At 53.6% G+C, this 16,198-nt stretch overlaps 1 pseudogene across 1 annotated transcript; it reads right to left on the minus strand.

Moving 5' to 3' along the window:
* Nucleotides 1-4,787: 4,787 nt before the first annotated feature.
* On the minus strand, nucleotides 4,788-6,752 carry LOC311371261 (shaker-related potassium channel tsha2 pseudogene; annotated as a pseudogene). The gene has a single exon. The product of its transcript is annotated as a shaker-related potassium channel tsha2 pseudogene (transcript).
* Between the last annotated feature and the right edge of the window lie 9,446 nt (nucleotides 6,753-16,198).

Below are 16,198 nucleotides of genomic sequence, written 5' to 3' on the forward strand. Positions count from 1 at the left end.
AGAGAGAGAGTGACACACACACACACACACACACACACACAGACGCACACACATGCACACACACACACACACACACACAGAGGAGCAGAGCCACATGTTCACTCCGGGCCCTCTTTCTCTCAGCTGATGTCACTTCCTCTTCCTCTCGCCACAGCCCCCTACGCTCAGCGATGGTGGACGAGAAGCTCCTTCAACTTGCAGTACCAGACTCACTCACACACACGCACACACACGCGATACCACAACACACGCCAAGCAGCCCGTAGCCCCGTCGCTCTGAGCTGTGCTCTTCAGGGGAGCCGTAGGACGGACCGTCCGGTCGTTCTATGAAAAAAGGGTCAAACTAATTGCAACAGAAGCAGACTCGACCGATTTTGTATCCTCCACATCGTCCTCGTTCACCCGGCTATAGACGATCTGTTGGGGGTATTTATGCATTTATTGGCACATACAGTACGTAATTAGATTATGCACCGTATGCCGCATGTTAACAAACTATAATTTAAAAAAAACTTGTAATACATTTTTTTTGTTTGTCTCGATGCAAGTCTTAATCAATGTATTTTACTTTTGACCCTATTCACCTGAGACAAAAGGATGAACATGCGAATGCAGAGGATATGTTTGGGTGTTTTTCTAAACTTTCCCCCATGACGGGATTCTTCTAGGCTTTCGGCTTAAAGTGACTGGACTAGGAGGGGGACGCAAGAGGGGGTCTGGGGGGTCTGGGGGGGTCCTAGCCCAACATGTAAACACGGTGTCGTCTCCTCCTCCTCCTCCTCCTCCTTCTATTCTTAGGATTCCGGTGGAGATAGCGTCCGGTGTCGTTCTGCCTGTGTCGTTGTTTTTTGTGTGGCGTTGTGTGGCGTTGTGTTGTGTTGTGTCGTTCCGGTTACCATGGCAGCACCACTACCACAAATACCTGCCATTTTAGGAGCACGGGGAGTAGCTCACCGTGTGTGTGTGTGTGTGTGTGTGTGTGTGTGTGAGAGAGAGAGTGTGAGTGTGTATGTATGTATGTATGTATGTATGTATGTATGTATGTATGTATGTATGTGTGTGAGAGAGTGAGTGTGTGTGTGTGCGTGCTATGTGTGTGTGTGTGTGTGTGTGTGTGTGTGTGTGTGTGCTGTGTGTGAGTGTGTAAGTCTAACTCTTCAGGTTTGGATGTCCGTCTGAGGAATCAGGCCATGGTACACATGGCTGGGTGGAGGGGTGGGGGAGGAGGGGTGGAGGGGTGGGGGAGGAGAGGTGGAGGGGTGGGGGAGGAGAGGTGGGGGTGGAGGGGAAGTGAGACCTTCTGGAAGGGAAGTGCTGTTCTGCGCTACGCTGGAGATGTGAGAGATGTATCGATCGCCCTCGGTATCTCCTTCACGCTGGCCTGCACAGGAATGGGCTGACGATGCCGAGTCTCTCTCTCTCCCCCCCGCCCCCCCCCCCCCCCCCCCCACCGTCTCCGGGGAGAGCTCGTCGGGGGAGGGGCGGCGGCAGGCCGCTAGTGTACAGTCAGTCATTTAACAGATGCTTTTATCCAGAGTGACTTACAAGTCAAGCTGAGCACGGTCAAAGCATACCATCACAGCGGATCTGTCTTATACACTGCCCCTCTCCCTCTCTCTCTCTCTCACACCACACCGTCCGATCATACCGATAGGAAACCGACTTTCCTCTTATTATGCGTGTGAGATCAAACGCGCCCAAAGCCCTTCCTCCCCTTTTGCACCAAACCACGCGGTCTGTCGATCATCGACATCATCGCCATTCGTTCAGCTCACACAGCCTCCTTCCTTTGAAGCCGGGGCCCGACGACGCATCGAGCTACGTAATGTGAGCGTATGAAGGGGATTCATATTCACGCTGCAAGTGTTTCGCGTGTGTAGGAGGAGGAGGAGGACGTGCCTGCCTGCAGAGCAAGCGAGGAGGACGTTCGCGGCGCTGCGTGCGGAGGCGGACACCGCCCCCTAGCGGCCGAGAGACGACACTTCCTTCCTTTACTCGATCTGCGTGACTCATTATTCAAAGAGGTGCCCTGATTGGTCGCTGGGTTTGTTGTCAGCTGACTCGCGGTGCACAGCAACATTGCTCTGCACCCCCTCTCTACTCCGTCCTCCTCCTCTCTCCCTCCCTGGCCGTTTCATTAAGGTCAGCCTCTCTGATAAGGCTGAGGGACGATTTAAAATATACAGCGATGGCTGCAGGATGTAGATAAGAAGGGGGGGGTCTTGTTAACAGGAAGGTCGAATGGAGGCACGACTCAAGTGAAAATCTGTCATAACTCGATGAACCAAGGAGGTTATTGTGTGGTTTGTTAATGTCAAATAAACGACTGGCATTGAGAATAAGCGCCTAGCACATTGATCAAGCAAATATATACACACATATATAGATACACACTGTACACACACACACACACACACACACACACAGCACTCACCCTCGTCTTGAAGACGGCCGGCAGCCTCCAGTCCAGTGATGTTGTCAGACGTTCCCAGCGGACGGTCACGTCCCGCACCACGCACGGGCGAGTGGGCAGGAGGGGGGGGGGGTGGTGGTGGCGGGGGGGGGGGAGGAGGAGAGGGTGGTGGTGGTGGTGGTAGGGGAGAGGAGAGGGTGGTAGTGGTGGTAGTGGGGGGGAGGGGCAGGTGATGGTGGTGGTGGTGGTAGGGGAGAGGAGAGGGTGGTGGTGGTGGTGGTGGTAGAGGAGGAGCAGGTGGTGGCGGTGGTGGTGGTGGGAGAGGAGGAGAGGGAGGTGTTGTTGGTGGTGGTGGTAGGGGAGAGGGTGGTGGTGGTGAGTGGGTGGTGGAGGTGGTAGGGTGGTGGTGGTGATGGTGGGAGAGGAGTAGAGGGTGGTGGTGGTGATGGTGGGAGAGGAGTAGAGGGTGGTGGTGGAGGTGGTAGAGGAGGAGCAGGTGATGGTGTTGGTGGTGGTGGTGTTGGTGGGGAGAGGAGGAGAGGGAGGTGTTGGTGGTGGTAGGGGAGTGGGTGGTGGTGGTGGTGTTGGTGGTGGTGTTGGTGGTCGAGGTGGTGGTGGTGGTGGTAGGGGAGTGGGTGGTGGTGGAGGTGGTGGTGGTAGGGGAGTGGGTGGTGTTGGTGGTGGTGGTGGAGGTGGTGGTGGTCCTTGCAGATAAACAGTTGTCCACGAACATTAGGCCGCACATAAGATACAATCTCCTGTGTCGATGGGAACCCAGTGAGAGAAGAGAAGGCTTCTCTCTCCTCCACAGCCTCCAACCGTCCGGGGGGGGCTTGTTGTTTTGGGTTGTGTGGTCTCAGATTAGTTCCCCCATTATTCGCCTCAGTCGGTTTATGGCTGAGCGGGACGCTTGCGTTTGTCTTGAGGTGGCGATTTGTTCTGAGCCTAACCAGGAGGTCTGCTTTCTGGAGTATTCCGGCGGCGGTGGTGGTGGTGTTGTTTTTTTGTCCAAAAAAAAAATAAAACAATAAGATCTTATTTTTCGTGTTTGACTAAATTGTTGTATTTTGCACATGGCCCCAGAGACAGTACGAGGCTGGAATATAGACAAATATAGGGGTCAAGGGAGCATTACATATTTTTGATAAGTATGCTTAATATACCTAAACAACGTCTGTATTCAACGTCGGACCAGAAATCTGGAAGGTTGCTATAGAAACTGCGTCCATCAAAAGGCTGCAGGGACACCGGTCGTCCACACGAGGGCGCTCTTGTGTTAGAAGTGCTGCCTCGGTTTTTCCTTAACGGTTTCTCATTCATCATTTAACAAACGCTGACGTCCAATTATTTTACCGTTTGTTGTCCGAATGAACAAACTTCTCTTTACAACGAGGACCACTCTACTACTAGAAAATAACGGGTGTGAAATAAACCACAGACCTAGGTTTGATTCTTAGGGGCCAATCCAATGTCACAGCAAAGCGCTTGACTGCTGACACACACACATGAGAGATCAATGGACCTGTACCGGAGTGTGTGTGTGGTGGGGGGGGGGGAGGGGGGGCGAGGAGAGAGCGCAACAGTGAACGTAATGATCCCTCTCTTACCGCAGAATGGGCCCGCAGTGCCAGCAGTGGCCGGTTTGACGCGGGGCTGATTGGTCACTGCCGGTGACCTATGCTGAAGTTCGGCGACGTGTGGTGTCGTTTACCTGCGCTCTAAACCGAAGCTGACAGGCGGCGCGCGGTGAAATGCTGAACAGCCAATTAACCCAGCCAATTATGATCCACCACGATGCGCACGCGCATACATAGATCAATTGGTCCTATATTGTCGTCATTTCCCCCCCCAACAAAACAACCACAAGACAAATGTAAACTCTGATACCCCTACCCTTGGATTTTAGGGCAATAAATTACATTTAAATTACAAATGACATTACTAAGGATACGTCGATAAAGTGCTACAATAGGCCTAAGCTGACGATAACTTCGAAGCGCTGCATTTTTTTTTTTTTTTTTGTCCCTTCAACGGTGATAATTATAATAATTATAATAACAACGGTGCACATGATGGAAGACTGTTCTGGGGTAGGAAGAGAGTCTTCGATTAGGAATCGTCCATGTGTGTGACACTCTACCACACAACTCGGTTCAATTCGTGTTTCGGGGGTGACGCCAGAGAAATGTAAAGCATGCCTGTACTCCCAGCGGAAAGCACGCGGGTCGACAAGGACTCAGCGCGATACCCCCACTGGACAGGAAGAAGCGCGTCTCTCTCTCTCTCCATCTCCATCTCCCCCCAAACCCCCAAACCCACCCCCCGCAAAAAAAAAAAAAAAAAAAAACACGCACGCATACTCCAACGCACACCGTCACACGGTGGTGAGCTTGGCCGAGTAGGTGACCTTCTGCGGGCTGCAGTTGGTGTACTTGACGGACGCGGCGTCCTCGCTGCGCGCCTCCTCGCTGTCGTCGCTGTAGTCCGACTTGCACAGCGACGGCCCGCTGTCGCTCCTCTTCAGCTCCCCGAAGCCGGGCAGCAGCTGCTGCTGCTGCTGCTGCTGCTGCCCGCAGGTCACGTGCGTGTAGCGGAACTGCTCCTCGCCCTCCGTCTCGCGGTGGTAGAAGTAGTTGAAGTTGGACACGATGACCGGCACGGGCAGCGCGATGGTCAGCACGCCGGCGATGGCGCACAGCGAGCCCACGATCTTGCCGCCGATGGTCACCGGGCACATGTCGCCGTAGCCCACCGTCGTCATGGACACCACCGCCCACCAGAAGGCGTCGGGGATGCTGCTGAAGCCCGAGTGCGGGTCGTCCGTCTCGGCGAAGTACACGGCGCTGGAGAAGAGGATGACGCCGATGAACAGGAAGAAGATGAGCAGGCCCAGCTCCCGCATGCTGGCCTGCAGCGTCTTCCCGAGGATCTGGAGCCCCTTGGAGTGGCGCGAGAGCTTGAAGATGCGGAAGACCCTCACCAGCCGGATGACCCGCAGGATGGCCAGGGACATGGCCTGCTGGCCGTTGCCCTGGTGCTCGGCCAGCTCCAGGCCCAGCGTGATGAAGTAGGGCATGATGGCCACGATGTCGATGGTGTTCATGATGTTCTTGAAGAACGCCGCCTTGCTGGGGCACGCCAGGAAGCGCACCAGCAGCTCGAAGGAGAACCAGATGATGCACAGCGTCTCCACGATGAAGAAGGGGTCCGTGAAGGGGTTGGGCTTCTTGCCGCCGCCGCCGCCGCCGCCGCGTCCCGCCGTGCCGTTCAGCGCCAGGGCCCGGTCGCCGTCGTCACCCGCCGCCGCCGCCCGTCCTCCCGGAGTCCTCCCGGAACTCGGGCAGCGTCTCCAGGCAGAAGATGACGATGGAGATGAGGATGACCATGACGGACACGATGGCGATGGCCCGCGCGGGGCCCGAGCTCTCCGGGTACTCGAACAGGAGCCACACCTGCCGCTGGAACTCGTGGTCGGGCAGCGGGCGCTCCTCCTCCTTGATGAAGCCCTCGTCCTCCTTGAAGTTCTCGATCACGTCCTCGCCCAGCTCGTAGAACTTGATCTCCTCCATGAAGATGTCCACGGGCACGTTGACGGGCCGCCGCAGGCGCCCGCCCGACTGGTAGTAGTAGAGGATGGCGTCGAAGCTGGGCCGGTTGCGGTCGAAGAAGTACTCGTTGCGCAGCGGGTCGAAGAAGCGCATCCGCTTGCGCGGGTCGCCCAGCAGGGTGGCGGGGAACTGCGCCAGGGTGCGCAGCTGGGTCTCGAAGCGCAGGCCGGAGATGTTCACCACCACCCGCTCGCAGCACTCCTGGTCCCCTGCGCTCTCGGGCCGGTACACGTCGTGGGACAGGGCTGCAAGTGCCACAGTCTCGTCCAGGTTCTCCCCCGGCACTACGGTCATCTTTCTCCAACACCACCACCCCCACCCCACCTCCCCCCCCCCAACAAAAAAAGGGCAACGCTTCTCGGCACACACACACACACACACACACACACTCACACACGCGCCAACTCAGAGACCCACGCACACACGCACACACAGGCACACAAACACACGCGCAGTGCCCCTTGCTTGGGTTTGCGTCGTGCCCAAACGTCCCCCCACCTCCGTCTCTCTCTCGCTCTCTCGCTCTCTCCTCTCCTCTCTGGCGCTCTACCTCCGTGCGTATTTGTCCGCGCTATCTGGGAACGATAATGCGCTCCGATCACCTGTGGAAGCGGATCGGCGTCTCAGTCGCTCGTGCTCGTAGCCCTCGCGTCCGCATGCGTGTCCCAGTCCTTGTTGTTGTTGTGGTTCTTGTTGATTTTGTTGTTTTTGTTGGCATTTCTTCCCGCCTCTGCGCGCGGGTTCTTCCATCACCTCCGCCGCGCGTGCCGTCTGGACGGGCGACGTGTCACGCGTGTTGCATTTTAAGCAGCGGCGGCAGCTTCCCTCCCCGCGCTGACGCTCACTGGAGACAGAGGAAGCACACGACACGACGGTCACTCGCACATGGACCTACTTCCCGTCGACGGCGAAAGTGGCGAAAGTAGCTTACATGTCATGCGCGGAGATCAGTTTATCCTCGCGCGTAATGCGCCGGGTACCTGCTGCTGCTGCAGCGCGCGGCAGCGAGAAAGTCGTTCCAAGGTTAATTGTGAGGGCGAAATTTATGTCGCGTGTGTTGCGTGTGCGGGCGGTCTGTCTGTGAGTGTGTTCTGTGTTTGTAAAAAAAAAAAAAAAAAAAGAGAGAAAGGGGTTGGGAGTGGGAGCGAGAGAGAGACGGAGAGAGAAAGGGGTTGGGAGTGAGAGCGAGAGAGAGAGAGAGAGAGAGAGAGAGAGAGAGAGAGAGAGAGACACACAGATAGAGCGAGAGAGAGAGAGAGAGACAGAGACAGAAACACAGATAGAGCGAGAGAGAGAGAGATCACGTATTACTTGTAGTCTGAGTATCTGGGATTCAGCAGAGATTAATGCGCGTCAACAAGTTAACCTTTAGTACAATTTAACGGCTCTGAATTTCGATAATTGAAATGCAAAAAGAAGCGAAAGTATTTGTTCCCTTAACGAAAGCATTCTGTGTGCCACAGGGTCTCCATCTTGCCTGAGCACAGAGACCCTCGCATGTCACGGATCTCCAGCTGCTCTCTCACACACACACACACACACACACACACACACACACACACACACACACACACACACACACACACACACACACACACACACACACACACACACACAGCGCAGCCTGTTTTGCGCGTTACTACTTTAACTGCGTGTTCTCCGACACTCGCAATACGTCCGAAACAACAAAATAAAATTAAAAAAAACTACGGACCTCCTCCTCGGAGTGCATTTGTTGCTTCAACCCGAGCCCGAGGTAAAAAAACAAAACAAAAAAAAGCAGAAGCAAATCGTGATATAGAAGCAGAATGGATGATCTTACGTCGCTCAAGGCTCCGGGAAACGTAAAGGAAGGTAAACAGCGGCGCAACAAGTCGGAGAGGAGAGAGGAGAGAGGAGAGAGGAGAGAGAGCGAGGGCTCTGGGCCGGAGCACAAGTGGATGACGTCTAGTCCGAAAATAGCCGAATTCCTCTCAGAGCCAAAGGAAAGTTTCTTTTCCCATGGAATACCTAGGGGAGAAGCGCGAGGAAAATGGGATGACCCACACACACACACACACACACAATCCACCATCCACACACACACACACACACACACACAATCCACCATCCACACACACACACACACACACACACACACACACACACACAACACACCATCCACACTGTGTAATGTGTAATGTGTAACTTCAACATGAAACATTTTTCATTCAGAAAATAAACCACTTTCAATGTTATTTTAAAAATCGAGGCAAAACGTTTTTAATGCTGACCCGGTGGCGAATAAGAAACACAACGACAACATATTCAAATCTGATATTAGCGTGTTTGCTATCACTAAAACGGTAGCTGAACTCCTCAAAAGGAGTTCATGGCCTGCTTGTTTTCCTACATTGTGTAACACAGTATGAGCGCCACACACCCCCCCCCCCCCCCCACCAAAAGCACTCACTCACACACACATTTTCCTTCTTCTTCTTTTTTGTTTTTTTCCCCCCCTTGCTGCAGCTGACAGTGTAACGTTGTTATCGTGTCCTCCATTTTCGGGTTGGTCCTCATGCCAGCCCTGATTTTTCTCGCCGTATCCTTGCCAACGCTCTCCCCTGTTTGACCCCCCGAACGTGGCTGCGTGGCCGTGGGGGGGGGGGGGGGGGGGGGGGCGTCACGGCGCCCCCACCGTCACGGCGGCCATGTTGGCACCAAACACAACACAGAACGGAACGATTCAATACGCTGTTATTCCTGTCGCCCTGAATCCTAGTCTCAGTCTCAAAGGGCTTAACCGGCTTAACAGGCCGTATGTTTATGACCCCCCCCTGACTCTAGTTTATGACCCCCCCCCCCAGAGAGCAAGAATAAACTCCCTTAATGAGCGAGGAAGAAGTCTGGAGAAGGAACGCAGAGTGGGGGCGACCCCTGCTTCCAGGGACGGAGAGGGACAGGAGAGCAATGGCGGCCATGATTGACGGACGGACAGTGCATACATTCACACAGGCGAAACGTTTTGAAATCAGGTTATCTGTGTTTACAACACAGCCCCAGTCCCAATCCACTGCGCTCCAGAGCAGACTCTTTGTCGAAGTGTGTGTGTCTGTAGCAGAGGCCGGTTCGACCGCCCGCAGGGTCTCGAACCTGCGCCACCTCGTCGAACCACAACGACAGGGAGTGGAACGCCACTGAGCCAACAGCCCAGAGGCCTCTAACTCAGCGGGCTAGAAGCCTTCTTAAGGCTAGGGGGGGTGTGAGGATTTACAAACGTACTAACGCCAGTACTAGCCTCTGGATGAGGCACTCATCTCCGAGAAGTTCTCAACCCATGATTTTTTTTTTTATACACTTGGTACACTTAGTTTCCGATTTTATTTTTAGCTCTTAAAAAAAAACGGCAGAGGTCCGGACTTGGGTGACCTCATAGCGGGCTCCGGGGGCATGGGTGGGTGTGAGGGGTTTCATTTAAAGGATGTAGTCCAGTGTTTTGAGTAGGGGGGGGGGGGGGGTGGGGGGGTGGGGGGGGGTCGACTCCAGGTCAGAAGGCTCTGGGTTTGATGCCCCTGCTCCCTTGGGACGCCGTGCCGGACATTTGGGTGCAACCGCTCTCCGGATAAAAGAGTCTAGACGATCCAGACGAGTCTCAAGTTGAATGCGTAGTTCAGACTCTAAAATTAGAACGTGACTCAAACGCTCCATCTTCCTTTTCCCCCCACGAAACCCTTTGGCGAATTCAAAGTCTATTAAGCTTAAGGTAATAATCTAAAAAGTAATAAACCCTGGGTCAGATCCCTGCCACACACCTGAACCCGCCACTGGCGGGATTGGACTCTGTACCGGGTTTGGGTGGAGAGGGGGGGGAGGGGGGAGGGGGGAGGGGGGGTGGGGGGCGTTGGTTGAGTTTAAGTGGGGTCATAAAGTCAGGTGATAAAAGTCACAGCAGAATTCCCAGGTAGTTACCGTTCCCTGACAAGTGAGTGTCAGGCCTCCAGAAAGAATGACACACACACACACACACACAATCCACCATCCACACACACACCACTTGGATGAACCACTCGGAGTTCAGCTGATGAATTTAGGGTATTCCGGTCACAGCGGCGTCGCTGTATGAGCATTTTGAATGACTTAGTAGGGTGAATGCTTTTGGGTGAGGTTACTGCGAGGTCGTTGGTTCGATCCCCCGGCTCCTCCTCCTAGCTGTTGAGTGTGGAGGCGTCCCCTGAGCGAGACGCCCTCTCACCCTGACTGCTCCTGACCCGCTGGCTGCTGTCGCCCTGCGTGGCTCTGACTCCGCCCGTCGGTGTGTGAATGTGTGAGTGAACGGGTGAACGTGAGGCAGTGTATTGTCAAGCGCTTTGAGTTGAGGTTAGAAAAAAGCGTGGTCTAAATGCAGTCCCGTTTACCGTTTATTGTTTTATCATGAGTCCTCCTCGCCCCCAATGCTGAGCGTATCGAAGCGTTTGTTATGAACGTCTGAGAACAACGGTCCCCCTCGTGGTCGCGGTCTAAGAAAGCGACTCACACTGAACTCAGATGACATGTCGTTAATCTGGTCGCCTTCTTGGCACGTTTCCCCCGCGGACGCGGTTGGGGGCAGGCCCGCTGTGGGCTGGGGATCGAACTCACGACCTTCCCACTGGGAGTGGAAACCACTGGCCACATCACAACCACCCCCCCCCCCACACACACACACACACACACACGCACACACACACACACACACAAATAATGACTAATGAAATGGCAAACGGAGAGCAGAGCAGTATTTGGAGAGCGATTTGAACACACACCGCCATCATGAGAGAGAAGACAACCCACTTGTGGTGACTGATCCCCCAGGACGCCTCGGTGATTGTGTGGGAAAGTGTAATGAGCCCCAATCATTAATTGCAATTAAATCTATTAGCTAAAAATGAATACATGTAGCACACACACACACACACACACACACACACACACACACACACACACACACACACACACACACACACACACACACACACACACACACACACACACACACACACACACACACACATCTTGGATAACACAAGAGGCTAGTAGGTTGGTGTGTGTGTGTGTGTGTGTGTGTGTGGGCTACTCCTGGGAAATCTTTTATCTCTTCCGGGAGAAGGCGCTTTCCCTCGTTCATGTGTGTGTGTGTCTGTGTGTGTGTCTGTCTGTCTGTCTGTCTGTCTGTCTGTCTGTCTGTCTGTCTGTCTGTCTGTCTGTCTGTCTGTCTGTCTGTCTGTCTGTCTGTCTGTCTGTCTGTCTGTCTGTCTGTCTGTCTGTCTGTCTGTCTGTCTGTCTGTCTGTCTGTCTGTCTGTCTGTCTGTCTGTCTGTCTGTCTGTCTGTCTGTCTGTCTGTGTGTGTGTGTGTGTGTGTGTGTCTGTGTGTGTGTGTGTGTGCGTGCGTGCGTGTGTGAGTGGATGTGCATGTGTGTGAGGGAGTGTGTGTCTGTGCGGGAGTCAGTCAGTCTGTGTGGTGGATATGCATGTGCGTGTGTGTGTGTGTGTGGGGGGGGGGTTACCCATAAGTCTGGGGGGGGGGGGGGGGGGGGGAGGGGGTTGTAGTTTTTGTGATGTCTGTTCAAGATGTCTGAAGTATGCCTGTGGACGTTTTACTGCCAGAGTTTCTCTCATGAAGCTTCGTCCCGTTGAGATTAAACTCAACGCTTAACGCTTCTGACCACATTAAATGTTGACCGTGGGATTATTGGTTCCCCATTCATCAGTATTTGATGCCCACTCGTGGACGTTGTCATTCTCCATACGCCAGTACAGTTCCGTGCGTTTGCAAAAAATTGTGAACTCATGAACGCAATGTGAGTTTATTTCCCCTTTTAGTTATTCTGAAACTATGAACTTTCACTCTGAGAGAGTGAAAGTTCATCGTCAACGTCCGTTTACAGGAACACAAACTCGACTCATAAACCACATTGTGCAATTTTTCCTTTAAGACTTGTATTCCTTCTTAACGTTTCCGGTTGCTCTGAAAACGGAGGATTTGCGATTAAAAAAACCCAGCGCTGCAGTAATTGCTCCGGACTCTATTTTGGTTGACGTGATATTTCCCGTGGCGTATCTCACAGCGTCCTGTGCCGCTTTGTAAAGGAATAATTGCTTCGGCGCGGTCGACTCTCTATCAGTATTGTGAGCGCGGAGAATGAGGAGTGTTTTAACGCTGATTAACATCCTCCTTTTGCTTCACGGGACTCATCTTTAATTAAGCATCAGCAGATTCATTAACAACCTTTGACTTCTCCCGGAATGACATTAACTCTTAAGCACTCAGCCGTCGGCGTTGAGGGGCCACCTTGACGACACCTCAGACTCAAGTCCTCTTCATCTGCTCTGAGATGGAGTGAGCGGGCTTGCTTTTTTTTTTTTTGAGTGGGCTTTTATACGCTACAGAACCTTTATTTACATTTACATTCAGGGCATTCAGCTGACACTTTTATCCAAAGTGACGTACATTCACACACCGACGGCGGAGTCGACCACGCTAGGAGACAGCCAGCGGGTCAGGAGCAGTCGGGGTTAGAGGCGTGCCGGGGTTTCGAACCAGCAACCTTGCGGTTACAAGTCAACCCCGCTCTACCTCCTGAGGGTTAGAGGCGTGCCGGGGTTCGAACCAGCAACCTTGTGGTTACAAGTCGCTGTACAGACACCCAGAAAGAACTGGTGAGAAGGAGCGGTGGTTATAATTATGTACCTGAATTACCGGTTTTCTAATCGCGAAAGCAGAACGGATTTGCTCACTGGATCCGAGAGCGGCATGTTGGGATGTCACAACACAGTGAAACCTGAGCGTACACCTCGTCACTAAGTGCAGTACTTTCAGGATTATTCGTTTATTTTTGACGTACGAACAATGGATTGGAACAACGTTCAGAAACCAGAACCGGTTCCAGGATTGGAAAAACCGACATTTAGGTTTCTGTTGATCCACAGCTGTCACGTCCATCGCTCGCTGTGTGCCTTTGAACCACAGCTGCAAACACAATGGAGGCATTCAGGACCTCCACCACCACCTCCACCACCAGGACCACCTCCACCACCACCTCCACCACCACCTCCACCTCCACCACAAGCACCACCTCCACCACCAGGACCACCTCCACCACCACCATCACCACCACCACCCCCACCTCCACCACCTCTACCACCACCTCCACCACCACCCCCTCCACCACCACCTCTACCGCCACCAACTCCAGCACCACCACCCCCACCTCCACCACCCCCACCACCTCTACCACCACCTCCACCTCCACCACCTCTATCCCCACCAACTCCACCACCAGGACCACCACCACCACCCCCACCTCCACCACCTCCACCACCCCCACCACCCCCACCACCTCTATCCCCACCAACTCCACCACCACCACCACCACCACCACCAACTCCACCAACTCCAGCACCACCACCCCCACCACCTCCACCACCACCTCTATCCCAACACCACCACCTCTACCTCCACCACCACCACCACCTCTACCCCCACCACCACCACCCCCACCACCACCTCCAAGTCACGCCACCCACGCAGAAAACCTCGTGAAGAAGAAAGTAGAGCTCGGGAGAAAGCAAAGAGAAAGAAATGAAAAAAAAGCTTCACCTCGCTCAACTGGAGAATCCCTGGAGAATCCCAGGCCCGCCCGTCACCAAGGAGACGACCAGCCAATAGGGAGGAACTTATCATCGTGGAAGCGCCAGACAGAGGCAGGCCTGCGCTTTTCGTTGTGACGCCATTGGATCATTGGTACAAAGATTGTCCCAACAAACAAACAGAATCGACAAAGACAACGGAACGGCTGGCTGGCAGTTTGCGCCTTCCCTGTAAAGTGACTTGAGTGAATGATCCAAGAGAGAAGAAGAAGAAGTGGACGGGGGGCTTTTCGTATTGACGGGACGCTGGAGCAGGCCAGGTCCGAGGAGGAGGTAGGAGCACCACAACACACATGGGCGGCGTGGCCGTCGGGACGATCGGGAGTTTTCCCAGTCGGCCGGTCGGCCACCGAGGTCAGGTGAACCAGCCCACATTTAATGTGAGCTGCCGCGAGACGTATGTAAGCCGGGCCTATGCGTTATACATCATTATTCTACTTCAGCGCTCGACCGCGATCCCCCCCCCCCCCCCCCCCATCAACAATCGTGATCGCTACGCCACTGGGCCGGTGGTGGGCCGGTGGTGGGCTGGGCTGGGCCGGTCAGAATTCTCCCGGTGGCTTTTAGTGCCCCACTCCGCCCCTGATAACACAAACACCACAAACAACCCGACATGGTAGGCTTAGCGTCACAACGCACACAAAGCAGCACCACATCCAGATGATTGTTGGATGGTTCTCACCAGCCTTACGCGACCTGATATCAGCTCCTACAGGCAGGCATGGTTGTAAAAGGTAGAGACACAACAACATTCCTAGTTGATTCAGGGGCAACACACATGCAGTGTTGTCCTCCAAGGAGTGGAAATATGTAACAGAATTGAGTGGTCGCTTTGTACGATTGGTTGGAGCTGGGTGGACAACCCTTCACGTAAAAAAATTCACGGTCCCGCTCCCAGTAGAAGATGGAGATAAGCAACTCCTGCATTCGTTCCTTCTGTCAGACCAATGTCCGACGAACCTGTTGGGTAGAGACTTAATGTGTGGCCTGGGGCTGGAGTGTCATTTGCACCGACACGGGCCTCACGGTTACCTCCGACGCAAGCCCCCACGACGATCCAAGCATACTCGTGTGCGTTACGCGCACCGGGATGCTGATGAAGTCCTGATGGGACGGCCAATGCCAATGGGGGGGGGGGGGGGGGGGAACAGGTGCACCACACAACGGGGCAGCCTGAACACAGACATTCTTCATCACGACATGATTGTTTACTGTGTTAATCTCTCTCGGACTTTGCAATCCACCCGTACGCGGGTCAAAGAGGCTTTACCGCCAGTCCGGGGAAGGGCGACTCCACGATCCACAACCAGGGGGGGGATTGGGGATGGTGGTGAAGGATTACCGACGACGTGCCGGGAACTCACCGAGGTGGTTGGGACCGCTCCAAGTCCTGTTGATCACATCGTCGGCTGTCAGGTTAGCTGAGAGGGCTACCAGGATCCACGCCAGCCACTGCAAACCGGTCACCACCGCTCACTCCCCACGGTCACATTCGACACCAACCCCCCTTGGCCGTCACCAAAAGTGTGTTTGGGAGTTGGTTCTCGGATTGGGGTACGCCCCTTTGTGAGGAATGCGATAATGTTTTTTCGTGGCCCCATTAATCACAGCAATAATTCTAACTATATCAATTGCATGCGCTAAAGCTGGCGCGATCAAATTAACCACAGACACGGTTTCACAAGCCCACAGCGCCTGCGCCGGTATCTAAAATCTACCCGACCCAGGATTGGAGCGATAACTCTAGCAGTGAAGAAAATCTATTCTTTCCTAAGCAGTCTAAACCACCTCCCGTAAAAGAGAAAGAGAGAAGTGCCGATGGTTAGACATGATCGATTTTTTTCCATGATTATAAAATAATCAAAGGGGGGGCGAGTGTGATGGAAAAATCGACATGTTGGTTCATTTTATAACTCGGGCCTTGTTCTTTCCTTTCACGTATTGTCTTGCCATCCTGCCTTTCCTCAGAGTCGACTATTTATTGACCTCTGTGCTTGGTTCAGCCACCTCACAAGTGAGCGACGTCGTCAAAATGTTAACCCGTGTGCTCTGGTCAGCTGTCCCACCTTCCTCCTTAGAATCAATGCCCTTGTGCTGTGGTCAGCCATCCCACCTTCCTCAGTGGCATAAACGTAAACCCTTCTCTGTGGGTCGCCAGCATACCTTCCTTCAGAGTCAACCCATAATGTAGCCCTCGTACTTGGGTAAACGGGTCACAAGGGAGAAGACATCCTCTTCTGCTTGATGAGAGCACAGGCAACTCTGTGTCTTGGGCAAACATTACTTGATTTGATTGACATCTGCAATGTGGGGAGGATCTGAAAACGGTATAAATAACTCTGTCAAACTGTATTCTGGACTCACTCTGCTAGAGAGGAGTCTAATGTAATGCATGCATTAAACCTAGGATAATTGTCTGCCAAGTATTGTGTGCTTTTTCGCATTGAGAAATCTCATCTGTCCTAGACGCAATATCTGTTACAGGAAATTGCCATGACACACCTCAACCACC

The sequence above is a fragment of the Micromesistius poutassou genome (genome assembly GCF_964030765.1).
Source record: "Micromesistius poutassou genome assembly, contig: SCAFFOLD_1205, whole genome shotgun sequence".
NCBI classification, from domain to species: domain Eukaryota; kingdom Metazoa; phylum Chordata; class Actinopteri; order Gadiformes; family Gadidae; genus Micromesistius; species Micromesistius poutassou.